The 18888-nt window shown below is 43.0% G+C and overlaps 1 protein-coding gene across 1 annotated transcript in view; it reads right to left on the minus strand.

Annotated features, from left to right (window-relative positions):
• Ndnf (neuron derived neurotrophic factor) overlaps window positions 1–16516 on the minus strand; it is a 33711-nt gene extending 17195 nt beyond the window's left edge. Inside the window, exon 1 of the mRNA XM_051203046.1 lies at window positions 16060–16516. The gene's annotated coding sequence lies outside the window, so the exon portion shown is untranslated. The remainder of the gene's footprint in view (window positions 1–16059) is intronic.
• Window positions 16517–18888: the final 2372 nt, after the last annotated feature.

The following is an 18888-nucleotide window of genomic DNA, read 5'->3' on the forward strand; positions in this document are numbered from 1 at the left end:
GAATAGGCTTGTGTGAAAAAGCCCTCGGTGACAGCAACTTCAGGCTGAGTGTCTGTACAGTGTTTCACGGAGAAAATGACATTTACATTGAGATTTAACAGAAAGAGAAAGTGAGGGAAGCAAAGGTCAGGGGAAAGGGCACCCTTAGCAGAGAAATGTCTGGTGCAAAGGGCCTGAGGTGGCACCAGCTTGGGGTGTTGACAAAAGAAAAGACCATCAGTGGAACACAGAAGAAGGGGAAATGAAGAGGCAAAGTGGAGGTCGCTGGACTTTACAACCAGATCAGAGACTTTGAATTCTATTCTGAATGTGATACAAGGCTTTTTAAGCATGGCAGGATCTCTGGTAATCTGTGCTCTCCATCTATCTATCTATCTATCTATCTATCTATCTATCTATCTCTGTCTATCTACCATCTATCTATCTCATCTATCTATCTATCATCTATCTATCTATCAATCTATGTATCTATCATCTCCTATCTGTCTGTCTACCTGCCATTCCATCTGTCCATCTAAGCCATAACTTTGCACTGTGTAGGGGGTCAATTTTAGGGAAAGGGTGACCATGAAAGCAAAAGAACAAACAACAAACAAACAAAACAAACAAAAACAAAACCGCAATCTAGTTAAAAAATGCAGCGGAACGCTCTGGCAGCTGTTGATGGCAGAGTGAAGATGCCTTGGAGAGAGGATAGAGAATAGCAGGGAGATTTGAAATAAGTTTTTTACAGAATATATCACAGAGAATACAGAGGAGATAAAGACAGGATCAGGGTGAAACATCAAATATAATATGCCTGGAAGAAACATAAGAAATATGAGAATACAAATTAGGCAGAATTGATACTACCTATCTTAGATGCAGCTTTTTAAACTAATTCTTTTCTCATTGTTTTACATCTACTTGTTTATCTTATTTTGTGCATGCCACAGTGTGCATGTTGGGAGGGGAGTCAGAGGAAAATTTTCAGGAGTCAGTTCTGTCCTTCCATTGCCCTTCCACAGGTCAACGTAGGTGGTCAACTTTGACTTACTGAGCCATCTCTCCAGCCCAATTAATTCTTATGTTGAATAAAGTATTTGAGCGTAGGACAAAAAAGGAAACCGTTCTCTTTATGTGATGAAAATTCTGTGCAATGAAGCAAAAGCTAGGGTGTAGAGTGGTGAGATGTGTGACCTTAAAAAGTGAAAGTCTTAATTTCAATTGTAGTGCAAAATGGGACCTTCCAGAAATATGAAAGGCTGATGAGACAAACTGGGAAAGCAATTGATGTGTACACACACACACACACACACACACACACACACACAAATTGCTCCTAGTGAAATAAATGTCAAGTAGAAGGACACAAAACATTTCCAGTGCATGAATTTATTAAAAGTACCCATGGAACTAACAAGCCTGGAGCTGTGTTACTAGTGAGCTGGAGACAGAAAAGAAAAACAGACACAGAAGTTATGAAGAAATGGACTTGAAAAACATCTCTTCCTAAGCTGGGTCTTAACAGATAGCTAGAAAAAAAATTAAAATCCACCACATGTCACATAAGTCGACTCTACGAAAAAGCATACAAAGGGACCCCTCATTTCCCACCTTTGACTGTTTAACCCCTCAGTGTGCTATTCTATGATGTAGAATTCTATGATGTATTACTAAGCTTTATTAGATAGTGTGGCCTCATGGGCTAGTCATTGAACTCTGTACTGAGATGCACTGGTCCTGTTAGAGCTCACGGGCTAGTCTGGACCCTCTGCACTGAGATGCACTGGTCCTGTTCAACCTCGTTTGCTACTCACTGGACCCTCTACACTGAGATGCACTGGTCTTGTTTGTGAGTGAGTACAATAAAATTTAGGATAACAGAGAAAACTATAGGAGAAAAGAAGATTCTACAAAACCTTGTGGGCTCTTCTCTCTCCTCATCCATAAACAACAGCCTTAACTCTTCACCACTTTCTGTCAACCTCAGGTAATGTGTCACTTCCTCAAAAGACCATGAGCATTCGCTGTCTTCACACTAACCCACAAAACAAGGTATCTAGTTATTCAAGTTCAAAGATCCTCCCGTTTGTATGAGAAACCTGGCTCTGAAAACTGCTTTGGGGACTCTCCAGCTGTGTCTGCTAAACACATGGGCTGCATCTTCCATAATGCTTTGATCAAAGAAAGCTTTTCTAATGCAGCTCCTAGGGATGTAATTAAAACCAAGGCCCACCAACAAGAAGAAGCTGTTGCTTTAGAACGGCGAGCGTGGTGCAACCACAGAGCTCAATGGGCAGCTGGCCAAGCACTGCTTGGGTACAGAGGCTGTGCTAACATCTGGCTGAGGGACCCTGATTCAGCAATGGACAAGATTTGTGAAGTGCTTGCACCTGCCAGGCCTGCACTGTCATAAGAGTGCCAAAGAACAAGTAAAGAACAACATAAAAAGTGTGCCCCACACAGAAAATGCAACCACCAATGAGTCTAGAGAAGACAGGGAAGGAGGGTCTTCTGGGCTCTGAAGTCAGAGAGGGCAGATGTGAAGAACAACATCTAAGCAGGGTTAATAAAGGCTAGAATGAAGTGGAAGCCATTTGGACTAGGTGTACTGGAATCAGAAGGGACTTTGAACAGAGCAGACTCTGGGGAAGATGCAGAGGGCAGAACAGTTGGTGGTCTCTCAGGCATCATACCTGGAAATCTGTCTATCTATATGATAACTGCAACTACTAGCCAAGAGGGATTTGCTGTAGTTGTTGTGCAGCAAAACTTATCCTGGGGAAACACTACACACACATATTTATTTACCCCAGAGAGACCTAAGTATGGATATCACTAAAGTCCAACTTGGTGAACCAATAAGTTTTATTGGGTTTACTTTCAGGAGTATGGGTGAATATGAAATGAATCAAGGATATCTACATCATCAAAGGCCACCCCAGCATGAATGATAGACAGCGAAACTGGGAACCTGGAGCACATGGCACAGCCTGCGGGCAGCTCCTCAGGTTAATGTCCTTTCCAGGGGCCTTAGCTGGTCTCACCCTATTCCATGCAGCACAGCTGGTTTCTTCTTCCAGGCAGCTGGTCTGCTCTGAGTCTCCTATGAAATTTAGTTTTTCTGAGAATCTTTGCAACTCAGCTTCCTTCAACATAGAGGGACTATCAGCTTTTATTGCTTACTTGGGCAGGGAGGAGCCTACTGAATCTGCTCAATTTCAGGGACTTCCTGAAGCTGTTTTGATTATTTAACTTCATGCTTAAGGAGCTTTGCTCCTTGATAGAATGTTTCAATCTTGGAGGAAATGTTTTCATACTGCTACAGTAGATCACAGGGCCAGGAAAACAGGTTGTAGCTCATGTCAGGTGAACAATAATAGGCTGGAGCTAAAGTGAGAGTAAAAAGATAAGGCAGAGGAACCTCCCAGCTCATCCCAATGACGGAAAGAAAACAGGTAACATCATGATGCAGTAACATCAAGATGTACCAGCAAGGCCGTTCTGCTTAAAGGAGTTGTTTAAAATGTCAGAGCTATTGCAACCATGCAAGAATGCTGTCCAACCTTCTGGTGTGAGGTTCCCAAACCGTGCTCTATAGACTCCAGGGAGACTCTTAGGATGGTGGCAAGATGCTATTTACCTACATGGTTTATGTTCGAATCCCCTGTGTTCAATGTCAGTAAGCCAGCTTGTGCTTATTAGGTGCCTATTGTGAATTCCCTCCCCAACCCCCAGGGAGGTGCTACAGAAACAGGGCAAAACCACAGTTTTTTGTTGAAACCAGTTTGTTTCTTCTTTAATTTTTCACCTCATTAGAATTGTAAGGATTTTATAAGTATTTTTGTCCCTATAGCAATGCTCTTCATGAGGCTCACAACACACATGTTTATGAGCAGAAATTTGTTTCTCCCCCTCTTTACACCCTTAAATGGTTACTTTTCATTTGCTTGCACATAAAGGTCACGGAATAAATATTTGCTATCTGCTTCTGAAATGCTAATATCAAAGACCAAAATAATCTAGACTGTTTTCTCTCAGAAAAACCCGGGAACTTTCTGGCATGTGAGAGGCTATAGCCTCTCAGTTCACTCTGGGCTCTAGACACATGTTCATTCTGATTTCCCAGTAGCGGAAAATGGCACAGCAGTGGCCTCTCTTAGCCAAGCTCCAGAGTGGGACTTGGGTTTCCTTCTTCTGGCGGAATATCCCTGTGCCATTATGGCTGTGAGCAGAGCACGGCTGTGCTCTGAGCCTCAGAGTCCATGTTTGATCATGGAGGTGTAGGTCCTGATGAGGCAGCTGGGGACTGATTTTCCCTTCCCCAGCCACTATCAATTGCCAATTGCTCTTCGGATGGGGGTGCATGAGTCCCTCCCCCACTGATGCTGGGATTTTGGTGGGCTTGATCATGTGGAGGTCTCGTGTTTTCAGTCAGAGCTGGTGTGGGTTTGTATCATGAAGCATTCCTATCATGACCAGAAAACACTGTTTTCACAGAGCCCCTGTGTTATCCCAGGCTCTTACAAATGTTTGCCCTCTGTTCTGTGATGTCCCCCAATCCTTGCAGGTAGAGCAAGTGATACACATGTTCCATTTAGGGAGAGAGCATTTCACAGTCTCTGTTATTCACTGCATTTTGACCAAGCGGGAGCCTTTGTATCAATTGCCATAGACTATAAAAAGAAACATCTGTGATGAAAGTTGGGAGCTGCGCTAACGTATAGGTATAAAGATACATATTTAGTGTATAGCTTAATATTATGTCCACATAGCTAATGGTAGTAAGTTCTTTTCTAGGGTTTATGGCCTATCTAGGTACAGGTTCTCGGTCCCGTTAAGAGTATGTTCATGGGATCCATTTTCTGCAATAGGCCTTAAACCCAACTGGAAAGTGGTTGGTTACTACTGTAATGTTTGTGACACTCACTATTGCATCAATAGGCACACCTTGCCAGGCCACTCATTATTGTAGCTTGCATAGGTGACGCTTAAGGAAGACCACTGATAAATTTGCTTGCCTAGTAACCCTTTCCAGCACTATGAAAAGCCAGCCAGTAGAGATAACGCTCCCAGGTCAATAGCACCTACATTTTTCTGTGCTATGACTTAAGTATATGGTGTCTCCAACAATAGGGTCTTACTATCAAGTTCAGGAAGATAAGCAAGAGTATTGTTTTTGACGGTCTGCTGACTGGCTAACAACTTGAAGGGTGGGAACTTATACCTAGTAGTGGGCTTCTTATTTGATAGCCTCTGGGAGAGGCATTAGCCTCTCAAATAGGACCACTCCATTTAAACTCTTCTTATATGTATACTTTGTAGGAAGCGTCTACAGTAGACTCTATTTCTACATGGTCTTTTCAGGTTTAGTCTTTGCTCCCTCTTGCCAATGCCCCCACTGCTCCGCTCCATTCTCCATCCCACTTACCCTCCTCTGTCTGCTTATTTCTTTCCAAGGCAGAGAGGATAGAACACCAGGGAGGAGGGGAAGAACTTGGCTTTTTGTTTTGTCGTTGTAGTTTTGTTTTGTTTTTATAATGACAGAACAGCAAACTCTTAGTGTTCTTTCTGTAGCCTCTATCCACCAGGATCTCTGAGGGTGTCCATAGGATTCACTACATACCACTGACTTACAATGGATCAGAAGTCAGTGGCTCAGACTTCTCACAAACATGTTCTAGGACAGGGCTTAAGATGTACATGATGAGATTACAACCCCAGGGATCAGTTTCTGGGATGTTCTGCATTGTTATTTCTCAATTAGGAGACAATTAAAGAAAATGACACTTTGAAAAGGCCAAAGATACAAACAGACCTAACAGTCACAATTAATGATGAGTTTAAAACAAATGGTGATGAAGCAATATGAGCTAAGTGTACAAATACAGAGATGACAAAACACAAGTACTAATTCCATGTAAGAGTTCAGACTCAAAATTATGTTTCCTTCGTCTCCCCAAAGCAGTAACATATACCATTAGACAGGCACTTTCTGCTTTGTAGTTTTCAAAGGAAAATACTATAGGAAAGGCTAGTAAAACTTCTAGCCTGAGCATTCAACAATCACTAACAAGATGGACCCTATCAAATGGAAAAAGGGCATAAAAACTGATATGTGATTGTTGTTGCTTTGAAAGTCTGAGCAAACGGTTTTATTGTGTTATTAAGGTCCTTCCACTTTTAGAATACCCGAAGTTTTGTTGCTGTTTTTGTTTTGTATATGTCTACAACAGCTCTCACTGTTCTGCTGAAATGTACAATTTCATCCATGTTTTTAGAAATAATTTTTTTTTCATAGAATTCAACTACCTTTAGTCTTTACCACTCAAGAACATCAGAGTTAACAGAATAAAATAACCGCTGAACTATTAAACACAATTAACTTGCAAGCATTTGGATTTTTGTTTTCCAGTGAAACAGTTACTACACACAATTTAATGCTTCAGTATTATAGGTTAGGTCTCAAGTAAATGTCCAACTCACTTTTGCAATCCCAAACTTTCTTATTATTTTCTACTTATAAAACAAACAAGCAAAACCTCATTTTATAATCTTATGCCTTCACCCTCTGATAAATTTTCAAGTATTTGAATATCTTTGTCAATTATAAATAAATACATACATGTAAATGCACATAGATACTTAAAAAACAGAACTGACAAAAAAAAAAAAAGTTTATCTTGCAGCCAGAGATTTTCAAAGCTGGTCATTCAGACTGAGGAGATGAGAATAGAGGCTAGAGCCATCTGCAAGAAGCCATTTCAAAATCACAAGTGGATTAACAATGATTGAAGCCTGCTTTGCCTTCGACGATGGAGCATCATGTATGAAGACTGGCTGGGTAGAAGATGCTGGAGATTATGTCAGCATGCACGTGTTTGGAAGTGGGTGCCCCATTTTACTCTCAGTGATTTCCTTTCCAAAAAAAATAGGCCATCTTTCTATATAGAAATATATGGACCAATACTATTTATCCTGTAACCTCTGTGCCTTTCGGGACCATTTTTACTTTCAAACTAAAGAATGCATTAAACGTAAAAAGTTGAAGATTTTCCCTTAAAATACTTAGTAAATTATTCCTTAAGCCAACTAAAAACATTTAGTAGGCAGCACATAGCTATGGTCTTGCAGACTAAACCAGGAATACATTCTCTAAACGTTTTACTTTTATTTATTTGTGTGTGAGACTGCACACATGTCTCTAACACATGTGTAAGTCAGGAAACATCTGCCAGAGTTTATTCTCTCATTTCATCATGTGGGACCCAAGGATTAAAACCCAGGTCCCAAGGGGGGGGAATGGAAGTTTTAATATATTCAAATTAAGCTGGTCACTAATTTCAAGTCATATTTTAAAGAATTTTTAAAAATATTTTTTTTTGAGCCAAGGAATTGGTGCTATATTTTAAAAGGTCTTGTGAGTTTAGGTGCCTTCATTGAGATAATGCCTTAGGTTTCTCATTAGCAGGGAGATACTTTGGATATCAAGGGACGTGAAAGCACTTTGTAAATAACCAGGGCTTATCTAGAATAATAATAATGTTAATGGATGCAAACATTGGCATCTGTGTTTAAAATTCAAAACACAGAAACAACTTTAGTATCAGTTAATACCTGACAACTTTGTAGAAAGCCAGATTTTCAAGGAAAGGCTCAAAATGCAGCACAGTATGCATAAAAAGTAGAAAGCGATTTTAAACTTTTAGAATACTGGAGTTTTCACATTGTAGTGGCATGCTATTTGTTGATAACTGGAATTATAAACGCCTATGTAAACAGCTACAATTATTCTCCACAGTAATGACAAGTTTATTTGGGAGCACCTTTTCATCTTCAGTTATTTCATTTCACTCTCATTTTGTAGTTTTCTGCCTACGTGTTAGCTTGCAAATCTAGAACATTGTATTGCATATGTGCTGTATTACATACGGTGTGACTTACAATACAGCGCTTATCATCACTAACTACAGTAGAAACAACTGTGCATCTCAAACGTGTCCTGCTCTGTTTCAAGGGTGGCTTGTGGACCGGGCTGGTTACAATTCCCGAACCTGCCTCTTGCATTCACTTAGACAGGTCAGAGCCTCTGGAGTGGTTACCTGGCATGCTGAGTGTTTTCCTTCTTTTGTGCATGAATAAGTGTTCACAAGGTTTCTTTCTTCACATATAAAATCAAATTTAAATAAATCTTTGCCATTTTATTTTCTCATCATGATGAGGCACTTATGCCTTTGCAATGACATCTGCTTTATAAAGTTGGCTGCAAAGTCAGTGGGTTTTACAGACTCCGGAAACCTCTGCATCGGTGGTGTAAAAGAGCATTTATATATTTCCCCGTACTTTAGTGCAAATATTCACTGAACCTTATCCTTCAGATAATTTGTCCTATCTAATTCTGGGCATCAGAACATTTTGTCTCAAATTCACACCAAAGAAACCTACAAAGATGAATTTGTAAGGCAAGTATAAAATGAAAATACATAGAAGACATAAAACTCCTCACTCAACACTCGGGGCTCAGGGAATTCTGTCAGAGAGGAGAAAAAAAGATTGTGACAGCCAATTGGGATGGAAGACACCACGGACACTGCCTTCCAGTCCTAAGAGGACTGACACACATAGGAACTCAGAGACTGTGGCATCATGCACAGGACATTCACAGGTCTAAGACAGATGGCATTCCAGAAATACAGGGAACGTGGACACAAGCTCTTATCCCTAATCAAAGCTGTCTGCACTTGACAACTGCTCCCAAACAAAACAAACAAACAAACAGAAAATAAAATAGCTTTTCCAGTGGGGTCTCACTTGGTATACAAACTACACTTAAGAGCTGGCCCCATGCCCAGCAGTAAATGGACAACACAAAAGGAAATAAATAGTATTTTTGAAGATGTTTTGTCTCATAATGCTTTGGGGGGGATTCTTTTTACTTATTGCTAATATACATTTTTACTTACAAAGTATGGTTTTCAATTTTGGGTTTTCATGGAGTACGTGTATGTATGTATGTGCATGCTTTTATTTGCTTTTATCTGTTTGATTACTTGTTTTGCTTAATTGTTCTGGTTTATTTTTTATTTGCCTGTTTGTGTCCTAAAGACAGAGAGTTGATGGGTGGAGAGGTGGGAAGGATCAAGGAAGAGATTAGGGAAGAAAAACTGTGATCAGATGCATTTTTTAATTTCCTGAGGGCATCAACCAAGCATGAGGCCATTGTATTTGTATGTGTGACCTATGAAGCTGGCCCTAGCTATAACTTTTGCTAAAACTCAAGAGACAGGGTTGTTATAAAAGGAAACTAAAGGGAAGATTGTTTGCTCAAAAAAGGAAAGGAAGGAAAGAATGAAGGAAGAAAGGAAAACAGGATGGAAAGAAGGAAAAGCTTCAGGACATGTATGTATATATGTATGTGTGTATACATATCCTATATTAAGTTGGTTTCCTTTATGTTTGGCTTTATCTATCTCTTTAAGATCCTAGCCTATATAATTTTACTGTTACTGCTGGTGCATTGTTGCATTTTTAGAGGACACTGAAAAATAAGATCATTTTTAAATTAATATAAAGTCTTCTTCCTGTCAATCCCTCCTTTGTAAAGCTGGATAGGGAACCTTCTGTCACGTCACCACATCTTAGCTCATTTATTACAATACAATCCTGATGCCAACACAGTTGCTGTTGGTCTTTATCTTCCATTTAAGAAGCAGCTTCGTTTCTCTGTACAATTAAGTTTTCAGAGGCTATTCCCACAAGTCACTTTGAACTTTGAACAATCACCAAGGAAGCAACTGGATAAAAACGAAACCAGGTACCAGCCGGGGAGTCAACACTCATGGCCCTGATCTTTGCCACTACTGTGGCAATAAATGTCTCTTCAATCGCTTGGTCTACAAATGTCAGAATCTATCCAAATATAAAGCTTTTGATAATGAATTCTGGTGAATGTATGTACTAAATGACAAGGACACAGCATTTAAAGCTATGTGAAGTCATGCACGCATACAACGTTTCATCTATAGACGTGAAACTACACTTACTGTGTTTTTTTTAATGCATTTTAGCATCAAGATGGATCATACACATTTATATTGTGTGGATTTACTTGTGTGATAATATGAAGAACATTTTGTTCCTGAAATAAAATGTGCAATGTTCTACTTGGCTGTGCCTATATGGTTCGAGGGTATATGAGCTCAACTCAAGAGAGTCATCATCGCCATCTCAGGATGTATAAACTGGCTGCGGATTGTGTTTTACCACAATGTTCTATAAACTGTAACTATTCACTTTCTGCAGTCCCTGGACACTTGCAGCATCTATGTTGGAGAGACTAGCCAATTCTAAATAAATATGTCGTTTCAAGTTAGCACTCCTTCTCAGACATAGCTGCTGCTGATAAATAGCAAAACACTTGAATACCTGTGACAATTACCTCAATATCACTCTTTGTGTTTACTGGCTTTCTTCATAATTAACCATGTTATAATTTTAAAAAATAGACATGTTCCTTCTTAAAACAAGATATAATAACACTCTACATACAGCGTGTTCTAACTATGAGTTCAGATATTACTGTTCATTTTATAAAAAGAAAATCTCAGCCAGGCTGGTAATCCCATCACTCAGAAGACTGAGGCAGGTAGATCTCTGTGAGTTTGTAGAACAGCCTGGCCTATGGAGGTAGTTCTAACACAGCCAGGGCAACATAGTGAGACCCTGTCTCAAAAACAAACAAAAAACTAAACTAAACAGACAAAAAGAAAACATCAATCTTATATTGTTTTAGTTCATCTCCATCTTTGTACATAAGGCCACTGACTTGGGGGTGGGTGCAGAAATGATGACTTCTAGTTGTAGATGAGATATGCATTTAAATACTATCTACATATTTTACTGCACATTTAAACTATAGGGTGTCAGGCATGGCAGCTGGAAGAGAACATTCACCTGGGTTCCTTAGAGTAACTGGCACAATTGTCTCTGCACTTCAGCCTGTCACCGATGTTGTGTTCCCAGCACTGAACCCCAGATGTGTATGTTGGCTATGTTCAAAAGTCTCCATGCTGCAAAGGCAGTGTCCAAGAGCTCCACTCAAATGAATTGACTTCCAAACCCGTGTAATCATGTTTCGAAGGCCTTCCACACTCTATAGGATCCATTCTTTCAAAAACACAAAAACAAAAACAACAAAAAACAACCTTTCTCCATTCTCACAACCAAAATAAGTACAGCAAAATTATTTCAAAAGAAGACTCAAAGCAGATGTTTGATAAGTTAACTATATTGTTTTACTGCTTTGGGGACTGCATACTCTGTCTTCAATAGAGTATACAAGGGATACTAATATGCTTCAGAAAAATATATAAAATATCAAATATGTGTCATTCAAATTTGAAATGAAAAAAAATGGCACTTGAAAGCCTCAAAGTATTTACCGACTGAATAAAGTCTATTTCCAAAAGATTGAAAGAGTAACAGGATTTAATCTTGCGGCTCTCTGTGCTCTTGGTACATAGTGCTGAGAACCGGGGACTTTAAATGAAGTCTGGATGGAATCTCCCTCAATGAGGTCCTTGCCAACAAGGACACTGTATCAGGGCCCAGTGTTCAGCCACTCTGTGGTCAGACCTGTTTCTTCATCTCAAAGGGATGAGTCCACGGAGCTAAGCCGCCCCTAACTACATACCCATCAAATGCTCTACTATTAAATTTTAAAATGCAAAACAAGAATTGTTTTACTTGGGACATTTATATTACCTATATAATTTTTATGTTTTATAAATGGTTCTGAAAGTGAAATTCGTGGAGTTGGGCTTTGCAGTTTCTCATTGGACTGCAAAGGAAGAGGGAAGGCCTGGTTTTGCCCTCTCTAGATTCAGGATCTAAGAGATAAGCAGCTTACAACAGAGCTCTTTGAGCAGCCCTGGGCAGGTGCCAGGTGACATCTCAGAAATAATCTGAAATGTGCCTCCCACTCTGCAATTATGGCCTATGGACTATTATTGACACAGCAAACTACTATATTTCCTTTATTTACTTTTCATCCAAGATGGAAATCAACAAAGAAGCTTGACTCTATACACCTTGTCATTTTATTATTTTGTATCAACTCCTAATATATAAGAAGTGGAAACTTCCAAACTACAGAGCATAAAATGCATAGTATGTTTAAAAGATGTATTTATTTTACTTCATGTGCATTGTTTTGTCTATGCATATGTATATGTATGCGCACCACATACATGCTTCCTACCCCCAGACGTCAAAAGAAGGCATTGGATTTCCTTGACCTGGAATTATAGACTGTTGTAAAGCACTAGGTAAATTCTGAAAACTGAACTCAGGTCCCCTGTAAGAGCAGCAAGTGCTCTTAGTCACTGTGCTGTCTCTAGCTTTAACACAGAGTGGTTGTGGGTGGCAGAGATTTAAATCCTAGCAGAGTTGTGCTTTAAAATCAGTTTTAAAGCAAATGTTTTGTGTTGTTAACTTTTTTAACAACTCAACTGTACTGTGTCTACAAGCAAGGGAATGGGCCGACAGGGGATGGATGCATTATATTTTTCAGAAGAAATCATTCCAAAGTAAATGCTTAGAGATCACATCAGAGAAACTATTTCAAGAATCATGAGCTGATGGAATGACTTGTGTTGTTTGTGCTTGCATTTGAACCAGCACAAAGACTGTGCCTCTTATGTTCTTCCTAGTGATTCGTAGGGTTGCTTCCTTAACTGGGTGCTTCTGTGAATTTACAGTTCTCAAACAAGACACGGCGAGAAATCAGGAAAAAAAAAATACTTATGGGAAAGTGTCAGCCACCTCATCCCAGAGAAACCAAGGACAAGACACCATAATAGAATCTGTGGAATTCACATACAATTCATGTTTTCTGATAACCACTGCCAATCTCTCCCTGTATTAACTTGAAAAGCTTGCATTCTAGTCGAAGCACTGGGTGGAGGCAGGATGTAACATAGTCAGCTGTAAAACAGAGCATTCTGACCTCTGCGTAGGCAAACTAGAACTGCTAAGAAGTCAATACCGGATATCTTTCCTTCAGTTCAAATAATTCGGTAGAGTTTTAAACTAAGTGTTTTTTGCCACCACAGGCAAAGTCTGTTTCATAATCCCATGTAAGAAAACCTAAAGTCAAAAGGGCCAAGTTCATAATGTTAATGAAAAAAATCTCTATATTACACAAAGACCAACCTGTTTTGGACCCCTGGCATGTTGCATTCCCCTATACCATATAACAAAGTTGTGGTGTGAGGGTTTTTTTTTTGTTTGTTTGTTTGTTTTCTTATTTTTTTTTTCTCTAAGAGTCATACCTTAGCACATGGATGCTCAGACACAGGACAAAACAAACCAAGGGTGGGGCTTCTCTTGTTCGTACAAGAATGGTTTGAAATTACACTTTTGTTACATCTACAGAGATAAAAGCTGGTGATTAAAAGGTGTTTTCATTTCTACTGAAATAAATGCATAACTTAAACCACATATAATTCATAGCAATTTAGGCCCATTCCAGAGTTCTAGCACTTTTTTATGATAGCTACCAATTTAAAAAGTGTTGCTGCCATGAGCCTGAGTCTTTGACATAAAAAAAAGTTTAATGAGGAAAAGGCTCTGGCATAAAAAAAATGAAAATAGGAATACAGACAAAGCTGCAGTCTGTTAGGTTCCACGTGTGTGGTGAAGATTAAGGACACTCATTTATAAAGCTGTGCAGAGAAGGAATGGGTAATGGCTCCCTATAAAGAAAAAAGAGGAGTTTCAAGGTTTTGTTTAGTGTGTGTGTGTGTGTGTGTGTGTGTGTGTGTGTGTGTGTGCGCGCGCGCACATACACACACTTGCGTGCACATATGGGCACTTACATGTAGGTAAGTCCAGGTGCCCTGGACTTGCAGGGAGTTGAGTTTATTGCAGTGGGTTCGGGAACAGAACTGCATAGCACCAAAAGCTCTTTCTTTACTGCTGAGCCAGTCTTCTGTCTCTGCAGCCCCGGAAGAGGAGTTTTTGATGGAAATTTGAAGCAGTACTAATCTCTATAACTTTGGGGGCCCGGCGTTCCCAGTTGTTCCACCGTCCCCCAAATTGGGATGGAGTTTCACAAGAGTCACTTTTAGAGAATGAGTGATGGGCTATTCTAATATAACCCTGAATATAGGTTTAGATTGAAAATGGGAATTGGGACCATGATTAATTATGTTGCCAGGTCTTTTAAACTGTGAAAAGGCAGTGATGAAAATGACATTTCATAGGGTTGCAGCCTTCTACAAGTTCACGAGTTAAAACTGGTACGATGACAGTATCTTTTTTGACAGTTGATTAATCCCATATGTGGAATGAATGTGGGGAGTTGTGGTGTTGGCCCTTTCGGAAACCACTGTAATAAGAGACTAACATAAAACCAACTGGGTGTAAAGGCAGACTTCAGCTAGGGCGATGGCCTTATTAGCACTCTTAATTTTTAATAATAAATACCGACCTCCCCCAGCATACTCTGTTCCCAAATGCGCATTGTCTTTTGCGCCCATCCATCACTATTTCGGGATAATAAAACAATTCAAATGCATCTAGTCCTCAGCAACAGCTCCCCCGGGAGGGAGGGATGTTTCATCTGTTTTATCTCTGAGACTTCTGTGAGCCCAGGAAGGGTTTTACTTGCTTGAAGAAGGCAGGCGGGGAATGGCGTGGGGGTCCTGTTTATTCCCACTGATTACTCCCCTAGTTCTCACAGGCACGAAGGGACCCGATGGGAGGAGTAGGGGAAGAAGGGAGATCCTCTTCTCCGAAACCGTGAAAAGGGGGCCATTAAGCAAGTAGAAGGAGGGGTAGAGAATGAGAAAGTATAGTGTTGGAAACCTGCAGCTCATGGCAAGTAAACAGGCCATTCATTCCCTGGGACTTAATGGATCCAAAGACAAGCAGTGAACAAATCGCCACCGCAAGATATTTAAAAGAACTGTTTCCTTAAAAAAAAAAAAAAAAAAAAAAAAAAAAAAAAAATCAAAGCCAGAGACTTTTCTAAGGCTCATACTTTCACCCCAGATCTTGGTATCTGTGAGCTAACTGTCCCCAGAGCAGAACCCTAAAGGGCCAAGGACCTGTAGAGGATTGGGGTGAACTGGCTTAGAAGCGCTCAGGCCACAGAGGACGTCGCCTCCCTGGTGCTACCGGAGGGACCTATTTCGGTAACTCTCACACTTCAGCCTGGGAAGGGGAAGGGGGGAAGAGTGGGGCAGAAGCAGAAAAGACAAAAATGAAAAGGCACCCCAAATCCAGCAGTTCCAGAAGTGCTCTGGGGGAGCAGAGTGGGTCTGAAAGCAGGCTGCTCCCCGGCGGGTACACAGACTGAGGAGGTCGCCACACAGGGTGGCCGCTGCGGCGGGAGGGCGTCCGGACCTCCGAAGCTGCTCTGCTCTGTTGCGGCGAGTATGCGCAGGACCCAGACCACCCAGCTTAGAGAAGTTTCTCTAAGGAGGCCGGCCTCGGTGGCAGGGGACAAATGAGAGAGCGCGGGGTCCCTGGGCGAGTCCCCGAAGATCACGACCACTGCCGCGCCATCCCCGTCTGCCGGGAGCCCGCCTTCACGCTCCCCGCCGCGAGTCCAGCAATCTTCGCAGACCCATGCGGGCCACCCGCCCCCCCCCCGCGCCCCTGCAACACCCAGACCCGCAGAACTAGAGTCGGGGAGAGGTCCTCCTACCTGGGGAGGAAAAGAAAAGCCCACCCTAAGCAGGCTAAAGTCAGTGTCCAGGCAGACTAGGATAAAGCCAGCGGTTCCGGGGACCCGCTGCAGCCCGATGCCGCGTGTCCCGCTCCCCATCCCTAGCGCAATGTCTGCCCACCTACCGCCGCTCAGGGCGTCCAAGCCATAGACCCGTCAGACAAGCCCAGGGAGAGATAGCTATGACCGTGCCCAGGCGCTTCTCATCTCGTCCTTCCCAGGGTTAGAACGCGCCTCAACCGGGACCCTGAACCAGCGCGTGGGTGCAAACGCGGTCGGACAAGATCTGCACCGGCGCGCGAAGACGTCGGGGAAGAGAGGATTGCTTCACCCTTGCTCCTTACCTTAAAGAACTCGCTCGTTCTTCCTAGAGGGAAAAGGGAAGTTTTTTTTTGATTTATTTCTCCCCGAGGGTGTGTTGTTCAGGGAAAGTCCAGGTCCCGGGATCCCACCAAGATGGCAAGCACCAGGATCCACGAGCTGAGGAGACCTGCACTCTAGGCAAAATTCGATTGTCCAAGTGTGCCAACTTTGTGGCTGGAGCTGCAAACTTCTAAGCCGGGCAGAAGGCCGGCCGCTGCAGAAGTTGCAGCGAGTGGCGTAGGCAGTGGCGCCCGGCCGGAGGTCGCGGGGCAGCGCGAGCTGATGCGGGCGCCGGGTGGCGGGAGGATGCTGAACCCGCCCGCGGAGCTGGGGCCGCGGACCGGCGGGCTCGCTAAGCACCGGCGCGGGCTGCTGAGGCAGAGCCCGGCACACCGGCGACAGAGGGGGCAGCTCGTAGGCGGCTGGCTGAGCTCTGCTCTCCCGAGGCTCCGGGCAAGGAGTGCGAGCTGGCTCCGAGTGTCGCTGCAGAAGCTTGAGCCTCTGCCCCTCCCAGCCCGCCCGCTGCTGCCCGCCGCCCCGCCTTCCTCTGCCCGCCGCTCCCCCTTCCAGCCTCGCGCCCTCTCTCCTGCTGCGCGCCAGCGTGCAACACACACACACACACACACACACACACACACACACACACACACACACACACTCGCTCCCTGCTGCCTCTCTCTCCCATGCATTACAGTCCAGCGACTAAGAGCTCCTAACACAAGACGGATGGGGGGCACACGGGACACAGTCAGATCCCTATCACGGCGGGGCGGGGGGGGGGGCATGTCAGGAAGGCTCATCTGGGACCTCCGCAAAGATGCACGAACTGACCAAACTCGCACGCGGGACCGTTGCAGGGTCCAAAAGCCAAGGGAGCAAGCACAATGGAGAGGAACTCTGGGCTTGGTTAGGTATAAGAAAAGGTTCAATCCTGAAGGCTGGAGGTTGGAGGAGGAAAGCTGAGCTCAGAAGGCAACTCTTCTCAGACCGCCTGCCTCAGCCTTCAGAGCTTTTGCGAACCCAGCCTCTTCGGCTTGAAATACAGCAGCTGTTTTAACAATTGAACCCTCCCCCCATAATGACCCTACAGGACCAGTGAGACCTGGCAGAAATTGTAAAGTCATTAAGGTTGACTAGGTAATTATGGTAAGAAGTTACTTAATTGGCAACCTGGCCAGAGCCTAGGCATGTGTGGGAGTGGGGTGAGGGCGTGGGTGTATGGAGTCGTGGCTGAATAGCTATTCTAGCAAGACTTTCTTCTTTTCTTCCTTTCTTCCTACCTACCTATCTTCCTTCCTCCCTTCTGAATGTGGCCTTTATGGTATTAAGTTCTAATAATATACTGTCCAGGATTTATTAATAGTGTCATTATTGAAAGGATAAAAATAGATTGTCAGTTTTCATTGTCACCAAAGCAAAGGCGAAAGACCGTACTGAAATGGTATTTACAACTATGAGTTTTATGTTAAACGCCATTGAAAAGTGAGCATCTTACAGAAGGCAGTCCAGCTCATCTCCCAAATTGCTGTAGCTGGGGAACCTACTATCAGAGGTGATTTGTGAAGTGCTTCCATCCCATGCCATGCCATATCTTTTGGGGGTGGGGGGAGGCTCGGCAGGTGCTCAGGGTATAGATTTCAATGCAGAACTCTGGAGGGTGGAGGGCATAAGAATGAGGGAGAAGGAAAGCATTCCACAAACAGAAATGAAAAGGTCCGGGAAAGTGTCAGAGTACATGGGTGGCCTGGGAACAGGGAGAAGTTAGGTGTGGCTGCATTGCAGGCAGAGTGAGCGAGGGCTCCCACCCCAGGCTCCAGCCCACGGAGTCAGAACTTCTGAAGGTGACTGTTAGGAGATAAAACGATTAAAGGGGTTCAGCAAGGGCAGATCATAAGGTTTTGATACTCACTTAGAAGAGGTCACTCCAATACCTCTTTGGAAGGCAAATAGGAGTTAACAGTGAGAAGGTGAACTCAAAAATAGGTCAACCAAGGAAGCTGAGAGTCTGGGGTCATTTCAGATACATTTAGAGTCTGCAGACAGGGGTGAGCCCTTAAAGGAAGATGGAAGAAAAGGGCATGCACTACTTCTAAGTTCTTTGGGTGGCACAAGACAGGTCAAGGTGCCATTAGCAAGGAGAAGCAATATGAGGATGTGTACACACGCCATAACACACACACACACACACACACACACACACACACACAGAGGCATATATAGTAATATATTCTGCTTTGTGTGTGTGAAGTTAGGCTACTGGTGATGTCTGAATTCAGCACTGTGTAGGCAGCAGGAAAAGGAGGGAGATCTCTGAGGGGGGTCAGGCTGGAATTTGGAGTCATCAGCACTCAGGGGTTTATAAGTCTAAGGAGATGGAGAAGGGAGGCATCGAGGGTGGGAAGGCAGGGGATTGGCCATGCCAGGGCACTGGTGCTACAGAGATAGGGAGAGGAAAGAGCCTGGCAAAGGCAAAGATAGAGACCAGGAAGAAAGCCAACAAGGCACGAGCAGAGCTGGAGACACCAAAGGAGTTAGGAGATGGTCGCCATCCTAGATTAATATACCCTGACTGAAGTGTGATTCCACTGAAAAGAATGAGCTTAGCATGCAGAGTATATTTTTTATTTTTAAATTTTTAGTGATGTGAGTGCGTGTTGGTATAGTTCTTGAGAAGGCCACAACAGGGTGTGAGATCTGGTGCTGGAGACACTGGTGGTTATGGCATGGCCAATGTGGACACTGTAGCAAGCCCTCTTAACCTGGTGGTGACATTCCCCATACATACGTGCCATTTCCTTCCTCCCATGTCC

Source organism: Phodopus roborovskii, unplaced genomic scaffold, assembly GCF_943737965.1.
Source record: "Phodopus roborovskii unplaced genomic scaffold, PHOROB, whole genome shotgun sequence".
Taxonomy (NCBI): domain Eukaryota; kingdom Metazoa; phylum Chordata; class Mammalia; order Rodentia; family Cricetidae; genus Phodopus; species Phodopus roborovskii.